The following is a 19,340-nucleotide window of genomic DNA, read 5'->3' as shown; positions in this document are numbered from 1 at the left end:
CGATTCCACTGCCACCCAGACCGAACTCTGTGAGATAGCTCATTGAGTTCAGCGCTGGCTGCTGGCGCCTGTAGAGCCATCCGTTGCAACTTGAAATCTTAGCGACGGCTCAGCCTTTCATCACACACGATGAGCTTAAACGGAGCACCATCGAGCAGGTGCTTGATAGCACATCTTATCTATAGCGGTTCGAATCGGTAGACCTGTAGGAGCAAAGGCTATAAAGTATTTCTGGTGTGTGCTACAACAAATACATCCCTTATTTTGCTTCTTGCCAAGGGTGCTAAAGTGGGCGGGCAAGGCACTCATTTCACTTGTCTAGACACTCATTTATTTGTAGCCTTCTGTTTGTGTAGGGGGGTACTGCGTAACCTAATGGCTTCCAGGCGCTTGATAGAACAGCTCCTGGGCTGGGGGTCGTGATTGCAAATTTTGACCTGCCTATGCCTTGCAGTAGTTGTAGGTTCTGGAAAGCCCCAGTTAGGGCCTGGCGGTGTCAGGGCATTGTAGGGAGCTCTGGAACCATCCCTGGAAGCCCAACTAGAGAAACAGAGCCGGGCCACACAGGGCCGATAAGCACTTTTTAACGTTTATTAAACACCAAGGGTTACTTTTTAATGAAGGCAAGTTAGTATGCTGGTTTATGTGATTGTTACATGTTTTTAAAGAAGTTGCTAGTTCTTTTTCATGGAGATTTGCCTCAAACGTATTACTCCTGCAACCAGAAGAGACTAGACTAGATAGCATGCACTATACACGCCTTCCAGGCACACGCTTCTGAGCTGACGGATCGGTTCCCCGAAGCGCAACATCTTCACTCATTTAGAGTGTACTGTGAGGCAAAGTGATCCAGGAGGAAGCTCTTGAACTCCCTTGCTTGGTTTTGATGGCTGAACGGGATCCTGCTAACTCTTAAGAGATAATTGACCGAAGATAAGCATTTAGTGAGCGTCTGCCCTCATACAGTGCAAAATGGGGAAGATTGTATCATGCGTTTACGAAGCTCTTCATACTGTTGACCGTAACTGCTTTAACCCCGCCCTCCTCCCGTTGTCGCGCCTTTGCACCCTCCCTCCTGTTGGTGCCTTCTCTTCCCCCTGATGTCCCTCCCTCCCGTTGTCCGTGATGCCTACCATTTGCAATAGGGCTTGCATTTACGCAAGTTTGAGCTCTTGGCATTGCCCATGACAATGCCTTTTTATTTGTTTTGGTTTTCAAAACAAATAAAATGCATTGTCACTTACAATGCCAATAGCTTAAACTTGCGTAAAGGCGTAACTTTTTTTTTAAATCGAGGGAGAGTTGTTAGACCAAGAACATGCATCAATAGATGTAGCTAGGGGAAGTGGAGAAGAAGCCTTTTCATTTGCCTGAAAATCCACCATAAGCTCACATCGAAAGACCTGCCAAAATCTACAACCTCTTCTCCCTAGTGAAAATAGCCCTAAAGGGTGCGAGGTCTGCATGGAAAGCTAGAGGGACAACATACTGCACAGTATACCATGGTTGACGCTCAGAAGAAACTGCCCTTGCTTAAGGAGCTGGGACTGTCCAGCAACGTATAAGAAATTTAAACAACGGCAAGTTGGCACAGGGAGGAGAGTCGAACCCCCAAGAAAGGGTGATCAACTTTGAGACCTAAGTTGAGAGTTGAGGGCCGAAGGAAGCGGTCTAGTAGAAACTGTAGCAGGTAGTTGGCCATAAGGCGCTGACTCCAAGTCTTCAAACCATTTCAACATCGAAACACTTGACAATTAACGGCAAAAACAAAGGGAGCTGCATGGATTCCAAGCACTGACTGAGGCAAACTTTTGTGACAGCCTGTGATGTTGGGGTGTATTTGAGAAGAGGCAAAGGGGGAAAAACATATGGCCAAGGACCACCAACTCCGAAAAGGATGGCTCCGGTGGCAATGCCTAACCACAGGTGCTCGAGGTCGAAAGAAGCACCATCTTAAGCTTGAGATGTCAACTCTCTAGAGTGGAAGAAAGGCTTTGACTCACTAAAACAATGTCCGATTCCAGTTAGACTATCGGAGTCAAAAAGTGTAGTAAGTCCTGGCCGACAGAGACACGAGTCTTACCAGGAGGAACAGTACATTTTTCAACATCTAAAACACTGCTGTCTTCCAAAAACCTGGCCAGACCTCCACACAGGCACTACATATTACTCAGGAGCTTCATCACTAGATGACCTGTCAGTCTACAACACGGTCATAAAGAGGGCAGACGGTAACTATAGGGTGCACATCAAGAAAGCAAGCAGAACCATGCTTTCTGCTTGAAACACTGGTAGTTGCCCCTGTGCATCATTAACCAGAGAAAGGAGGCCTTTGGAGAGCCAACTACCTGTTGAGAAGTACAGAATTTCCCACATCTGCATTAAGGGGAATGTGGCTACAGCGACAGCAAGGAAGAAAGCTAACACACCACCCCCAATCAACGGTGTCCCCTTTCAGAGGAGAGAGGGTAAATGTACAGAGATGGAGGACAGAAAAATAAAGAGCTGGTGGCAGCTCAGTGGAGAATTGCGAACTCAAATACTTTACTCAACTGCTATGTCCGTGCGATGTAATATCGCGTATGGGACGCAATAGAACATCCCTGAGAAGCATGCCTGGCTGAATCTCTGGGTTAAAGCCAGAGGTACAAACTTAGTGCATTAATGTGCCCTTCACAGGGCAATGAGGACTGAAGCATTGCTGTTTTTTTTAATCATTTTGTACTAATTAAATGCATTACAACAAAAAACATTTTCTCAAAAGAAAATAAGCACATACACCGTAAACCACGCTAAGGAATTCCCAAGTAAGAAAATAGATCACAAACCACAAGGATAATTGAGTAGATTGACCAAGCAGATTAGCGCCGATCCGGAGTCTTGATGGCTCGAAGTCCAAGAGCCCCATATTTGAACGCAGGCTCTCCACTTGTATATCTCATTTGCTCTTGCAGTAGTCCATATTTCTGAACCAAACCAACAGGGGCAAGAGGGCCTGTAGTACTGAGCAATGTCTTTGACTTCCAGGAAGCCAATGCCCGCCAGTATTCGCTGCCTAAGTGATCCACCTTCCTTCCATTATTCCCAGTAATGCCATTCTGGGGTATAATGTTATTTGGTGCTGAAGAATGATGACTAAGGTGTTGTGTATTTTCTGCAAATACTGAGTGGCAACTGGGCAGGGCCACACTTGTAAAAAAGAAAAAAAGGATCCTTCTGGGTCATGGCAATGTGTACATGTGGAGATTGTTTTTTCCGTTCTCGAGAGCCTGTTTGGCCTGTAGTCTTTTCTATGGACACATTTGAGCTTAGTCGGAGATTATAGGGAATGGAAAGCGCAAAGAACGGTGATGGATTAAACCCAGATCTGTTGACTGGGTGTGAGTGTTTGATTGGTTCAGATGCTCCGTCCATAACCACCCACTTTTGTACCACTTTGTTCGCCATAAGTTGGCAGGGTATGCTCCGACGTGAGTCCCTTGCTCACTTTGCCACTGGATTCAAGCAAGCCTGGCTTAAGACTGCTGAAATGCCAGAAACCGGTCCTAGGAAGCTTGTTTCCGGTCCAGGGAAGGCATGGCTTGGCAGTTCGGGCTGGACTTTTCCCATGAGGCACAGGGTCAGACTGATTTGCATATGGCCATGTCTGAACTGGGGTGGCAGAGTGGGCTAAAGAACGGTAATGGATTAAACCCAGATCTGTTGACTGGGTGTGAGTGTTTGATTGGTTCAGATGCTCCGTCCATCACCACCCCCTTTTGTACCGCATTGAAGCTGTATGTAGCTACCCTTTTTTGCAGTCTGGTAAAGGTCATCTAATTGGGCAATGATATTCTCCTTTGAGGTCAGCTGAGAAATCCCGCTTTGGGTTTCTAATGCTACAGTCTTAAACTATATCACGCTCTCTACCTCTTACCAATCTGAACACTTTACCACTAATCATGGTTTCAATGCCTCCCAGAGACTGAGTGGGAAGGATAGCTATTTAAGCATTACAATCCAAGTAATCAACCGTTCCCTTATGGCGGCCATGAGTCAGGGACTCTACTCTGAACCACCACATACCCCCTGTCCCATTGGCGCCTATGTGGAAGCATCGTGTCTGAACATATTCTAGAAAGATTTGTATACCTGCAATGGAAGAGGAAGGCTTCAATTCTAGAGCTGTAGTGGTGCAAGGTTGAGATGTGTAAAGGGTTAATCATGTGGGTGCCAAAGTTGCGACTCATCATCTAAGGCCAGGATGCCTCCCACCTTCGGAGGGCCAGGGTTCTAGCAGAGGCGGAAGTGGTTTTTAAGGGGTTATAAAGAAATGTTGTGTGGCCACCTATAATCTGTGTGCCCACCGAGGCTTGGCGTAACATTTCAGAGAAGATCTGTGAACCTGAACTTATCTGTTTATGGGGTACGATACAAACACACTACAGGTCACCCATGGGGAGCCTTCTATAGATCCATTCTTTATTTATGACCATAATGGTATAGGCAAGTCTTCCCAGAAAGGTACACTTTGTGCAGAAAAGGTGTCCTGCAGGAGGATGGCTTCCCGGGCTAGACATTGGATATGCCGCAGTACAGCCCCCCCGTTAATTCTGTCCAAGAGCTTGTTGACCACATGTCCAAAAGCCCACGGACAGTAATTTTTAAGAAAACGATAGTAAGATAAAATATTACATTAAAAAAATTCTGTATACATATTAAGAAAAAAAAATAAGTTAAACAGACGTGGGTTGGTTAATAGCAGTACAGTTAATTGTTTTCCTGGACAATTGGGTATTTACTGTACAGTTAACTTGTGTCCTAGGCAGGTGAACTGTACTCTATTCCAAGTTTAGTCTGTGTTGTACAATGAGTTTTAAAAATGTAATTACAATCATTATTACCCGTTCCTCCTCCAGAAACTGTAGGAGTAGCATTGCAGGTCGGCATCTCCTAATTCCCATATGTTTTAATACCGGAATAATCCAGGTTTTTCTCAGTTCACTCTAAAATTTGCTAAATAAAATTGTATGTAAAGTAGTTTGAGTGGAGAGGACATCGCATGGACAGGGTGGCAGGACTGTTGACCAGTCATTTCTTTTTGGGAAAGTGACCAGGCAATGGATAAAGTTTAATCTAAACCGGATCAGCAAAAATCTTTCATAGGTGGTGTTGTTGATGGTTGGGTAGGGTTAGATAGAGAAAGTGGTCTGAATGGCCAAACTGTGCGCAGTTGATGGTTTAGTAGCTTATTTGTCCAGGCGCAGGAATGCTTTCCTTGATAACTCCCTAATTAGGGTCGGAGTGTTGTAGTATTTCTCCAGCCCAATGTCATGCAAGAAAGCTTTGTTCTCTTCAGGGGATACTCATCAAGTCATAAGCAATGAATAGTCCCGCCCACGCGCGGGAGATATATATATATATATATATATATATAAGGAAGAGACACATTTTCTGCTTCAGCAACATCTCACGTTCTGCATACATCAGCGATACAGAAAAGGGGGTGGTGATGAACAGAGTGTCTGAATTAAGCAGACCACTCTTACCCAGTCCAAAGATCAGGGCTTGATCCATCACCGTTATTTATCTCACTGCCCCATCCCAGCTCAGAACCTGGCTATATGCAAATTAGTCTGTCCCTGGCCCAGTGCATCATGGGAACAGGGCAGACCAAACTACCAAGCCAATTCTTCACCAGAAAGGAGACAAGCTACATACATCAGCTGCGGAGGCTGGGCCTGCACGTGAACTTCAAAAAGTCTATCCTCAACCCCACACAGAGGATACACTATCTGGGCGCACTTCTGGATTCAAAGGACGCAAATGCGTATCCTTCGGAGGAGAGACTATCCTCCATTCTCCAAGTGTCAAACCTTACTAAAGACTCCTCGACCAACGGCCAGACAGATCTCGTCTCTGCTAGGGTCCATGGCGTCTTGCATTTTCCTCGTTCCGAACGCCAGGCTGCACATGAGACCTCTGCAGCAGTCGCTGGAGGATCAGTGGTCCCAGTTTTCAAACCGTTGGGAAGACAAGCTGTTACTACCTCTGTCAGTGCGGATCTCCATTTGATGGTGGATGCAGCGGAGTGATCTGGTAGTGGGAGTGCCTTTTCAAGAGGACATGCCAAGACGATCGCTGGTGACCGATGCGTCCCTGCAGGGATGGGGCGGCCATCTGGGGTCCCTTCAAGTTCAAGGAGTGTGGTCAGAGAAAGAGACTGTATCACATAAACATGTTGGAACTCAGAGCTGTCCATCTAGCTCTCAAGGCTTTCTTTCCAGCGCTCACGTCATCCTCTGCTTGTTCAGAAGGACAATACAACAACGATGTACTATCTGAACAAGCAGGGCGGGACGAGATCCAGACCTCTGTCGCTGAAAGCACAGGCAATCTGGAAGTGGCTTCTGGCTCGGGGTATGACAATTTCAGCTGTCCATCTGCCCGGTGTCCTCAACGTCCAAGCAGACGACCTAAGCAGACACTTCGCAGAAGCACACGACTGGGTCTTAAAAGACGAAGTGATAAGAGATGTCTTCCAGGCCTGGGGGTCACCAGAAATCGATTTATTCGCGGACGCCGACCACGCAAAATGCCGCATCTTCGCGTCCAGGTACCCACAACGAGGGTCCAAGAGGAATGCTCTATGGATGGACTGGTCAGAGACATTACTCTACGCTTTTCCACTGATTCCACTCATTCCCTTGGTGATCAAGAAACTGTACATGTCGAAGACAGACATGATTCTAGTGGCTCCGGATAGGCCTCGCCAATGGTGGTACCCGGATCTCCTGTATCTATCCAAAGTGCCGCACAGGAGGCTTCCTTGCTGTCTGGATCTGCTGACGAGAGAGAACGGCAGGGTGTTCCATCCCAACCTGCCGTCCCTGAAGCTAGCAGTATGGTTCCCGAGTTCGTCCAATATGGACATCTAGGCCTCTCGCAGGACTGTATGCACATTTTAAGAGAGGCAAGGAGAGCTTCTACAAGAAAGACGTATGCTTTCAAGTGGAAGCGGTTTTTCATGTGGTGTGCTGCTGAAGGTCATGACCCGATTCAAGGTCAGGAACAGGTACTGTTACCATACTTACTTTCTTTGGCCAAAGCAGGTTTACAGTATTCCTCTATTAAGGTCCATCTGGCAGCAATAACAGCATATCGAAAGTCTCCTACCCAGGTAGCTTTCTTTCAAATGCCAGTTGTGAAGGATTTTCTGGAGGGTCTCAGGAAAGTGTATCCTCCCGTGAGGGCTCCCTCACCTCCTTGGGAGCTTAATGTGGTTTTGTCTAAATTGATGGGTCCTCCATTCGAACCTATACATAAGGCTTCCCTTAAACATCTGTCGTGGAAGGTGTCCTTCCTTGTAGCTATCACTTCTGCGCGCAGGGTGAGCGAGATTCAGGCTTTTTGTGCTACAGAACCCTATCGCGTTTCCCATGCGAATAGAGTGGTGCTTCGGACTCATCCCAGATTCCTTCCTAAGGTAGTCTCGGATTTTCACATTAATCAGTCAGTGACACTACCTACGTTTTTTGCTAATCCGAGCTCTTCAGCTGAAAAAGCTCTACACTCTTTGGGTTTGAAAAGAGTTTTGAAGTTTTACCTTGATAAAACTAAGAGTGTTAGAAAGACTGATCATCTGTTTGTGAACTACGGTCCTCTGAATACGGGCTTACCTGCATCCCAGAGGTCCATTTCTAGATGGATTGTGTCATGCATTTTGTTATGTTATCAGTTGGCACGAAAACAGCTCCCGGGTAGACCGAGAGCACACTCCACTAGAGGAAAGGCTGCTACTATAGCAATGCTTAAAAATTTTCCTGTTCATGAAATTTGTAAGGCTGCCTCATGGCGTTCGGTACACACCTTTTCTCGCCATTATTGCCTTGATTCTGATACTCTGGCGGATGACCAAGTTGGTCAGGCATCCCTGAGGAATTTGTTTGGGTAATATCTATATTAGTGTACCGTTTAGAGAGTCTGGTATTCGTCCGCAGGGTATGGGATGGGCTTTCTACTCTATTCAGTGCTTATGACTATTGATGAGTATCCCCTGGAAGAGAAGGATTAGTTACTTACCTGTAATCCTAGTTCTCTTCCAGGGGTATACTCATCAAAGTCATAAGCACACCCACCCGCCTCCCCGGGCGAATACCAGAACTGTCTATTTTACATGTTACCCATGCAGTTATCACACTGTTATACGCCGTCCAAAAGAACTGACCTAACTGTCACCTGTGGTGCATGATGGAAGCCTGGAGGCTCACAGAGGTCCTAAAGGCACGGTGCCAGATTTTTCTGTTACAATGCAGCCTATCTAGGCTAAAGCTGCCTCTGATCTTGCCTGTTTTTTACCTTTGAAAATAAAGGTTGTGTGTTTCAAAGAAAACCAAGGTAGTGTTTTCTTTTTTGCATTATCATATAATGTGTTTTATATGTCTTTATTTAGCAAATGTAAAGATTTTACAGGCTATTGTGGCAGTTTTTTTGAGCCTAGTATGGTTATATTGGGCTGCATATGTATATCTATATGTGTGTGTGTGTGTGTGTGTGTGTGTGTGTGGGTGTGTGGGGGTGTGTGTGTGTGTGTGTGTGTGTGTAGATATATGCATATTATTGGCTATTGCTCCGGGGTCCCGCGCCTGGGCGGGACTATTCAGTGCTTATGACTATTGATGAGTATCCCCTGGAAGAGAACTAGGATTACAGGTAAGTAACTAATCCATATAGCGCAACCAACCTATATTTTTTGTGTGTTCCAGCGAGATACAGTCCATAATAAACCCCTGGGAGAATGTGGTTCGATTGGAAGTCCATATGCGATGCCACAGTAAAAGCGGTTGTATTTTAATATCTTGCAGATAAGATAGGCCTAGTTCCAAGTGGCATGAGAACGTTGGACTGCTCCGAGGGAGGGCCAGAAGATATCTCAAGAATCTGTTCTCCACTATTTGTAGGGCAGCTGTATTTTCATAGCCCCACACGCCGGCCCCGTATGTCGCCACGGTGATGCATTTGGCTCTATATATTGTTATTAATTCGACGGGTGGCCTTCTGCCCAGTCTTCTGGCAAAATATACCAGAGCGGAAGTGGCTCTCATAAAGAGAAGCTTTCTGGACTCTATGGCTGGTTTCCAGCTAGTTTTATGATCAACAGTGATCCCGAAGTATGGGTATTTTTCTGTATACTAGAGTTTTTTTCGTTTTTCAGGAAGATGCCTTTTGTTCCTTTCTTTCTAGTTCCTGAAGACATGACAAAAGTCTTTTTAATATTGATGTTTAGATCCAGGTTGGCTATGAAAGAGGCGTATCTATCGAGAGCTCTTTGCAATTTGACGGGAGTACGGGCCAGTATCACTGCATCGTCGGCGTAGAGCAGGGCCGGGACAGGGCGACCGTTGATGTATGGAAGGTCCGGGCACCCTTTAACCATGGCCCGCTCTAAGCCATTGGTATAAATTGTGAAGAGGAAGGGTGCCAGGACGCAGCCCTGTCTAACCCCCGCTCCACGCCGAACGGTGCGGTTAGCTTGCCGTTCATCCCGTACCGCACTAGCTGTGGCATTAGAATATAATGTTATGTTATGATGTTATGTTATGATTGTTTTTATATAGCGCACGGCTACTCAACAAGTGTCCCGGTGCTTTCAGAGAGCAGCTCAGTGTTTTAAAAAACATAACAGAGGACAAACAAGGAAAATCAGAAAGTGAAGTACAAAAGAAAAACAACCTAAAGATTAAAAAGCCAGGTCTTCAGGTTTTTCCTAAACAGAAGCAAGCTAGGGATGCTGCGTAAAGCAAGGGGCAGAGAGTTCCACAGCTGGGGGGCCTTGAAGCTAAAAGAGCGACCCCCCCAGGCGAGCCTTCCTCACACGGGGCACCACGGCTAGGAACAAGGATTCCGACCGCAGGGAGCGGGCTGGACAGTAGAAAGCCAGTCTGCGCTGCAGATACTTAGCACCGGAACCAGACAGTGCCTTGTGGACCAAAGTCAGTGTTTTAAACATTATCCGCTTTCGGATGGGGAGCCAATGGAGTGACTGGAGCAACCCAGATGTTCTAGCCCGCCTGGGAAGACCGTAGATGGCGCGAGCCGCAGAATTCTGCACCACCTGCAGCCTTTGGATCCGATACTCCGGAAGTCCTAGATAGAGAGCATTCGCGTAGTCCAGTCTAGATCCTATAAGAGCTTGGACTATGATCTTCCTATGCTCCTCTGTGAGCAGGGGTAGGAACTTCCGGAGCATCTTAAGGATGCCAAAGCAGGTGCCCGTCAGACCCAGAATGTGAGATCTGAACGTGAGGTCATTATCGACCTTGACACCGAGATTTTTGGCAGCCACAGACGGCTGGGCAGGGGGGCTCATATCAGCCGGCCACCAGTCACGCCATTCCGGTTCTGACGCGCACCCGAAAAGTAGAACCTCTGATTTACTTGAGTTGGCCTTGAGACCATTCTGCTGAAACCAGCAAAAGACCCTCTTCAGACAGCCCTGAATACTCTCCCCATCAAACAATTGATCTTTCCTGCAAGTGAAGAGAAGCTGCGTGTCATCCGCATAGGACACGATCTGGGCCCCCGAGGCCTCCGAGTTCCGCCAGAGGGGTCATAAAGATGTTAAACAGGGTCGGGCTCAACACAGAGCCCTGTGGGACCCCGACTCCCAGTGGCGGCATCTCAGCGGAGCTCGAAGTGGCCCAGACCGTTTGTCGACGGTCCTCCAAGAATGAGGTGAACCATTTGAGCACCGTCCCCCTCAGACCGATGTCGTATAGTCTGGAGAGTAAAGCCTCGTGGGGGACGGTGTCGAAGGACGCCGACAAGTCCAGCATGACAAGCACAGCCTTCCCCCCCTGCATCCAAAGTCTCGCGGATGACCTCTGACACCTCAAGGAGTGCCATCTCCGTGCTCAGGTTAGGCCGAAAGCCGGATTGCGAGGGATGCAGGAGATCATTAGACTCGAGGAAACCAGAGAGCACGCCATGCACGTGCTTCTCCGTGAGCTTCGCAAGAGCCGGCAGGAGGGAGATAGGCCGATAGTTGGCCGGAACCCCGGGATCCAATCCTGTTTTTTTGAGGAGAGGGAGCACCATCGCCCTTTTCCAGGACGGAGGGAGCCGCCCCTCTCTCAGAGATGAATTCAGGAGAGGATTCACCAGGGGGTTCATCAGTGGCGCCATCCTGGCCAAAAATTTGGCCGGGCAGGGATCAAGTGGCGACCCAGACTCGAGTGCGGCCAGAAGTGCGAGGGAAGCATCTGGGGAGACAGACGGAAACTCTGCCAGAAATACATCTGGCATAGCCGATGGAGTACGTCCCCCCCCCCGATGCCGCCAGCCCTCACCGCCGACTCTACAGAAAAGGAGGACTGGATCATTCTGATTTTATCAGTGAAAAACCTAGCCAGGTCGCTGACCCAGGTCTCAGATGGAACTGCTTGCTGAAGATTCGACCTGGGGGCTGTGAACTCCCTGACCACGGCGAAAATCTCCTTACAGGAGTTGGTGGCAGCCTCAATCCTCCTTTGAGGATTCACGGAAGAAATTTACAAGCCTCTGCTCTACCCCCATTTCCGCAAGGACTGACCAGAGTTTTGCGTGGCTTACGCAATCTAAGGCAACAGACAAGTCAACATATACCATAAGAAGTGCCCCGCCTTTTGCGCTGACATATATTTGATTATCAGCAAGGTAAGATTGAGTGCCTGTTCGGTGGTCCCTAACCCCTCTCGAAAACCATACTGTAAATCAGATAGGATCCCGCTATCGTCCGCCCACTGCTGGAGGCGCTCGAGAATAAGTCGACCCGAAACTTTACCCAAGGAGTCCAGCAGGGAGATTGGGCGATAGCATGATGTTAATTGGCGGTCCCCTTTTTTAAAAATGGTTACTAAAATCAACTTTGACCATGATTCCAGGAGCCCTTGAACAAGAGGCCTGGAGGACCCTGGAGTCCACAGATCTAAATTGGATTTAAAGAAGTCGATTGGTACCCCATCCGGGCCTGGGGCCTTCCCATTTTTACTGGCTTTTAATGCCGGTCTACTTCGCCATGTGTGATATCTACAAGTATGTTGCTCAGAAAGGATTTCTCCCTGACTGTGCCCTAGGACCTTGTCCTTTGCAACTATCTTACTAAAATACTCAACCCAGGCTTTCATCTATAGCTATGTCAATTTTAGGGGAATCTTTTTCATCTACGAGAAAAGGAGATTTGACAATGGCCCAAAAGGCAGCGCTGTTTTTTTGGGTGCTACTTTTACAGATTTGATCCCAAAGATCCCGTTTGAGTTCTATTTTTCTGTTCTTTATGGCCGAGTGGTATTCCTTTCTAGCTATTTTAACTTCTTGGAGGTCTCTTACTGGCTTTTGTAGTGCATTTTTCAAAATTGAATAACTCCTTCTACATCTTTTATTGAACCAGCCTTTATTTGACCTAGATTTATTAGATTTAATAAAGAGTGCTTCCTTTATCGATTTTGTAATCACCATAAAATTATTCAGGACTTCCTCATCATTTGAGGCTAGGTCCAAGCACTTTTCTATGGCAGAGTAAGCTGTTTTTACTACTATTGAAGTTATAGCTAGTGGGTCGGCTTTCCCCCATTTAAGTGCCTAGCCATTTATTCTGTCCAAGGTTAATCTATTTTGGTCTAAGGTACTCTTTGTAATTTGGGTAAAGTGTTTCTGGAGTAGAGTCAAGGTGATACTATTTGGGTAATGATCGCTTATTGCGATGTCATGGGTCGCTGAATTAATAATACGTTTTTCAACTGTGCAGGAGATAAAAATAAAATCTATCGTACTTGAACTTCCTCTTCCATTAAAAGTGGGGGCAATGGGGGTTAAGGGATTTTTCATCTCGTTTGCCAGGCCCAAATCTAGATCAAAGAGTATTATTTAGGGCATTCCCTATTACTGAATGAGAGAAATAATTTATCGGGAGATCATTTTCATCAATTATCCCACAGATATTTTGATCACTATGTTTACAAAGACGTTGGTTGAAGTCACCACCCCATATTATTGTGACCTTTACTGTTACACGGTGTATTAAAAGGTGAATCTGACGGAATAACCAAACCCCACATGTACCAATACTTCCAACTCCGCCACTGGCTCCTGAATCCGGAGTGTGCCCCCCTGGTCGGTCGGCAGATGACATCATTCGAACGCTGGCTAGTGTCGAAGAACTCGGATAAACTCCTTATCTCAGAGCTTTACAAGATGCTATCCCCCGAGACAGACCCAGTTAAGACGGCGGGGCAGAGACGCTGGGAGTTGGAACTCGGAAGGGCACTCTCACCCAAAGAATGGGGTTTCATATACTACAGAGCTGCACACACCACTCGCAATACTACTGCCAGGGAATCTGCGGTGAAACTGGCCATTTATTGGCATCTTACTCCAGCACGACTCAATCAGGGCAACCCTCTCCGAAGCACGCTGTGTTGGAGGGGCTGCGGCGAAAGGGGTACTCTAACCCATCTCCTGTGGGACTGCAGCGAGTTGCAGGGACACTGGAAAGCAGTTTTAGACGACATAGACTCCACATTTGCAACGGAAATCCCACGCTTTCCCGCATACACAATCTTAGGACTACCCAACGTGCTCACATTTCCCTTGCGCTCACCTCGTGGCAGGCAGATGGGCATCGCCATGCAAGCGGCATCGCAACACATCCTGTCGCTATGGGGCTCTACCACATTACCTACCCACACTGGCTGGCTACACAAACTGTGGTTCACGCTAGGCATGGAGCGTATCCAGGCCACGCTTACACACACTGCTGATTCATTCCAGAAAACCTGGCAACCTCTCCTGTCACTCCTGTCCAGAGAATCTCATGAAATCACGTGCCTGAAGTACCTCCGCATTTTGCGACTCACGGACCAGCCACGAGACCCAACACGAACCTGTACATTTTGATGCACACACATCTGGTGGTGCTATGATGGAAGCTTTGGACAACAGGCATACCGGCCGGGGAGGAGGGAGGGGGGGGGGGGGAGGTGGGTTTTGATAGGGGGGTTAGGTTTTTCTTATTGTTTTGTTCGATTACCACTCTTATGTGGCTCTTTTCTCGGACTTTGGGCAGCGCATCTCCACATGGGCATGGCTTATTTGCTTCTTTATCGATTCATAGAGAAGACGTGTTTGTCTCGCTCGCCATACCTGCCTACTGCATAAATACTGCATTGTATTGCCTGTCCTTTCTGCTCTTAAAAACTCAATAAAAAATACATTTGAAATTAAAAGGTGAATCTGCCGTATTGTGGCCAGAAGTTCTCCCTCAGGCATATTATAGAAATTTACTATGAGTGTATCGGCCTTGTTCAAACGAACGCTTAGTATTTGGTAGTTGCGTTCGAATCTTATAATGCCGATTTCAGATGTCACCATCAAATTTGATACGTGAATGGATAACCCGCCCATAGCTCTACCAGAAGGCGAAGGTTGTGCAGGGGAGAAATAGGTTTTGTACCATTCTATGTGAGTTTCTACGGTAGTCCAAGTCTCCTGGAAGCATAGGACATTGAAATTTTGAAAAAATCAAGCCAGATGTCATTGCTTGCCTTTAAGGACAGTCCGGCGATATTCCAGTAAAGTATAGTTATTGGTTTGTATTTGACTACTTGTAAGGGGGTTAGTTGGGGGGTGATGTCTATTTGATCATTAAGTTTCGAAATACCCATGGGGTTGGGGATCTCACCTTGATTTTTCCGTGGTTTCAGTGGGCAACTTTCTTGGTGGACCAGAAATGACTGAGAGACACGATCACTAATGTTTGGAGATGGGACTTGTTCTGAGGGGATATTAGGAAGTTCACCCAAGATGAGCGAAGTGAGTCAGTCCAGTTCGTCTAGTCCCGAAAAAAATCTCAAATCTGTTCCTTGTAGGGATGCTATATGGGTAGTGTTGGTTTAAGGGTTCTCTAGCATTCCCCAGTGCTCCCATAACCCCCTTTACCGGGGGGTAGAAAAAGCCTAGTGGGAGGATGTTTATTTCATCTCTAGTAATACCCCTTGTTCCACTCTGTTGCAACACTCTATTTACCAGGTGGGGTGAGCAGAACGTCAGCACAATCGAGTCACCTGTAAATGTGTCTCCTCGAGAACCCACGCTTTTTACCCTTCTGGCCATTTTAAATTCTCTAAACAGATGGTCTGTTAGGCCCGTTTTCTTACCCAACCAATCTAGGGATTTATTTCTCAATGTTTCCCAACCTTCCCTTACCAGAGGTTCTTTCTTGGGAACGTTTGCCAGTACTATAATGTACGGTGTGGCTGCTGGGGGGAGGTCAAGATGTTCATTTGGGGCCATGATTATCCTATCCGCATTTTTATTTATCAGTATATTTTACCGGGTTAGGGGGTGAGTTGTGGGAGGTCGAGGGTGCTGAGTCAGTTTAACTTATTGTGTGTATCCGATCACCCCTTCTGGATATATGATTTTTCTGAGCAAGAGTGGGCGGGTTAGGAACACGTCTATTCTTCTCATTTGATACATGATTGGAAGTCTGAAGGGGATTGGGACAGTTTGTTTCGAGTGTGTGTTAATATCGAAGTTGTAGTCTGTTGATTTTTAGCCTTACCTAGGTGTTCTTCAATAGATGTCAATCTTTGATCCATCTGGTCTAACCTGACTCTAAGATATAGATCGAGTCTCTCAATTAGTAACACTAAATTCTTTGGCTCTGTGCGATGTGTATCAGATGCTTTCCTGGCCCTTACCCTCTTTTATTTGGGTTTTTATTGGCCCTCTTTTTTTCCTGATGATATGAGTGGAATTAGTTTTCAATGGGGAGGTTTCTAGACGAATTATGACATCGGTTTGTGGCGCATTGATATCAATGGCGGGATTTTTTGGAGATATAGAAGGCCCTTGCCTCTTTAGGAGGGGCTGGGATGGTTGGTCTGACTCGTTTAGGTCAATGTTGTCATCCATGTGTTGGACACCCGTTAGCAGACTTTTTTAATGTAGGGATCTGTCCTGGAGAAGATGAGGCCTCCAAGTGAGTCACATCTTCATTTGATTGGGACGAGGTTGCCTCTAGAGATTCCACTACTGAGCTTATTTGCTTATCTAATGCCCCCATTGCTCCAGTTAGATAGCTTAGCGGTGTTTGCCGAGTCTCAACATGGGGCCTTTTTCCACTACTTGGGTTTGGGCTTGGTAATTTTCTCTTCCCCATACTACTTTCAAGTGGTAGAAGGTATTAAAAAAAAAAAGTTAATACAGGTATTTAAATCAATCAATGACAGCAAAGAGGAAGCACTTAGCAGCAAATTGGCAATGATTAACCGTTATTTAAAAGTATAATTAGTTCAAAATTTCAAGTCTCTATAATTTCAAAGTCTTACTGCGTCGTGTTTGGAGAGCCAGATGAAAGAGAAAGGGCCCAGCCCAGCCTCATCCAGGCACAGACGGGCCCGCCCTTGGCCCGGGCTTCGCCCGCGCGCGTCCCGCGCTGCGTGGGGCCTCCTGGAGTTTTATGCGCCTCCTGGCGCTTGTTGGTGATGCAGTGTCGCTGCGCCACGCAGGGGCTGATGGATGCTGTAGTCCCCTGCGGCGAAATCTGGAAGCGGCGTCGGCCGCGAGTCTTAATTAGAGGAGCCCCACCAGGAATAGTCAGGGGGCAGGAGTCGAGGCAGCAAACAAGGAAATCACAGGCTCAATCCACAAAAGCTTCCCGCGCTGCGTGGGGCCTCCGCGAGTTTTATGCGCCTCCTGGCGCTCGTTGGTGATGTGATGTGGTGTCGCTGAGCCACGCAGGGGCTGATCGATGCTGTAGTCCCCTGCGGCGAAAACCGGGAGCGGCGTCGGCCGCGAGTCTTAATTAGAAGAGCCCCACCAGGAATAGTCAGGGGGCAGGAATCGAGGCAGCAAACAGGGAAATCACGGGCTCAATCCACAAAATTGCATGTGGTGTCGCTGTGTGCAATATCTACACAATCCCAAAACTTTGTAATCATTCACCCATCACTCCTCACTTCCCACCCGTAGCATCTGTTACCTGAACATCAAACCCACTTAACTAACAGCAAAGTTGTGAATGCCATCTTTCTTGCCTTGGTATGCCCCCACTTTTTTCTGAACTGCTGATGTGTTTTGACTGAGTGTGTCCTGGGTTCCTGCCAACCAGGTACCCAGGGCCTGTGTTTCTTCCCTAAAACTGTGCTGAAACTAAAAAGACAATTGGCATATCTGGCCACCTGTCGGCCCCTAGTAAATGGTACCCAGGGCATGGTAACCAGAGAAGACCCCTGAGGGCTGCCACACTTATTGTGCCACCCTCAGGGGCCCTGTACCCTGGCACCCACACACGGCATTTGCAGGCTGAGTGCCTAAGTACAGATCTAAACCAAGAGTCGACATGGCACACATCCCTGTGTGCCATGCCCACAGAACCCACTGCCCTAGCATACTTAGTCACCCCTCTAGCTGGGTGCCCTATGCCAGAGGTGTGGGCACAGGTGCATGAGCCCTGTGCCCCTACAGTACCCAGGGCTATTCCTGGGCACTGTAAGTGCAGTGATGCCATTAAGAGTATATGGTGCTGGGAGGTTCTCATTACGAACTCCACAGCACCATAATGGCTACACTGAAGACTGACAAGTTTGGTACCAAGCACATTAAACCCGCACTGATGCCAGTGTGGGATTTAATGTACAATGCACCATAGGGCATCTTAGAGATACCCTCTGAAAACCTAACCTACCATCCACGTCTGGGCTGAGTGGCTGCAAATGCTACCACACAGCAGACAAATTGCTGGACCCCTGGGTGGAGAGCCCCCCCGCTCTCCTGGGCCTGCAACAATGCATATCCTGGGCAAGGTGCTCGGTCTCCTCCCCCAGGATGGGTAGGGGGAAGCTTCAAAGGCATGCCACCTCTGTGAACTTCTCAAGACCATTTGCTGTACCCAGCAACTGGCCCCCACCAGTTCTAACCCCCACTCTGGCGGGAAAAACTAAGTCAGGAAGGGGGGTGTGCCAGCCCCACCCCTCAGGTGAGGGAGTCTAGGTGAAACACGACCCCGGGCTCCGGCCATCTTGTAGATGGGGAGCCCTGCCCAATCCCAGCTAGGCTCCTGCCTCCCTCCCACAGGAGAGGAGCAGACCAGGGGGTGTACTTGCCCCAGGACAGGGACCCATTGGTCCCTGTCCTTGCCCTACCTGTAACGCCCCTAAATTTAGTATTCAGGGACTCCCTGAACCTTCCTTCCTCAGATCCCGATACAAAAAGAAGAAAGAAGATCAAGAAGAAGACCGCCGTGCAGCTGCTAACAGGACGACAACAACTGACTTGGCCCCAGCCCTACCGGCCTGTCAATCCTGGAACCTGCTCCTGCCAAATCCCGGCGACTCTTGCGGACAATGACCTTGGGACACCCAGAGGACCTGCCTTCCTTGACCCTCTTAACCCCTTCCATGCTCATGACGAGCTCAGCTCGTCATGATGCACGGTGCTCGTTTGACCACACCCATTCCTATTACTGTCCAGCACAGGAGAGGAATGTCAATAGCAGCCATGTGGTTAAAGACTGGGACTCCCATCAGCAGAGGCTCTGCTGCAACAACCCACCTGGTGTCAACCAGGAAGCTCCGGACCAGCCCACTCTGCACCTGCCGAGCCCGGGCCGGGCTCAACCAAACCAAGACAACGAGGACGTCCCCCCGGCGACTGGGACCCGAAGTCCAGTGCCCAAAGACCCTCCTTGACGAACCAGCCGACGCCTGCAGACTCAGAACCAGGGGCCACCCCAACCGCGACCAGCTGAGGGTAAGCTTTTCCGACCCCCAAAGACACCCCTGCACCCTACAGCCCCCTGTGCTTCCCTTTGGGGTGCCTACCTGTGCTCCAAGATCCCAACTTACCTCTCGAAGTGCTGGTCGCCCCTGGAGAATTTCCGTCCCCGAGCCTGCAGCCTTTGTTCCTTTTTGACCTTTCCCATTGGATAACATTAAGCGCCCGACGGCTCAAGAGCACCCTGCACCCAGCCACCCGAGTGGCGCTGGCTGTGCCACCTTTGTCCTACCCTACTTCCCCCCCTTGCCCTGAGCAAGTGACCAGGAGCCCAGCTCCCACAGCCGCGTGGCCTGCTAGCCAGCAGCCACCAACCGAAGGCCCCCTTTCCCCCATTGGATATCATTGGGCCTACCTACCTCTGCACCCGGCCCTGCGCTGCTGGGGTGGAACCGACTGTACTTACCTGACCCTGGTGGACCCCTGAGTCTATACCCGGGACCTTAACTTCCCCAGCCAAGTACTCACCTGGAAACCGGTAACTCACTTGCCTGCCATTGGATAACATTTTGAAGTGAGAAGTTTTTGAAAACTGCAAATTTTCAAAT

General features: G+C 48.2%; 1 protein-coding gene across 1 annotated transcript in view; it reads left to right on the top strand.

Moving 5' to 3' along the window:
- Positions 1 to 19,340, top strand: part of LOC144754871 (lymphoid-specific helicase-like) — a 558,671-nt gene that overhangs the window by 320,893 nt on the left and 218,438 nt on the right. The window lies entirely within an intron of this gene.

The sequence above is a fragment of the Lissotriton helveticus genome, chromosome 5_1, assembly GCF_964261635.1.
Source record: "Lissotriton helveticus chromosome 5_1, aLisHel1.1, whole genome shotgun sequence".
Classification (NCBI taxonomy): Eukaryota; Metazoa; Chordata; class Amphibia; order Caudata; family Salamandridae; genus Lissotriton; species Lissotriton helveticus.
This window is presented reverse-complemented; position numbering and strand designations above follow the sequence as displayed.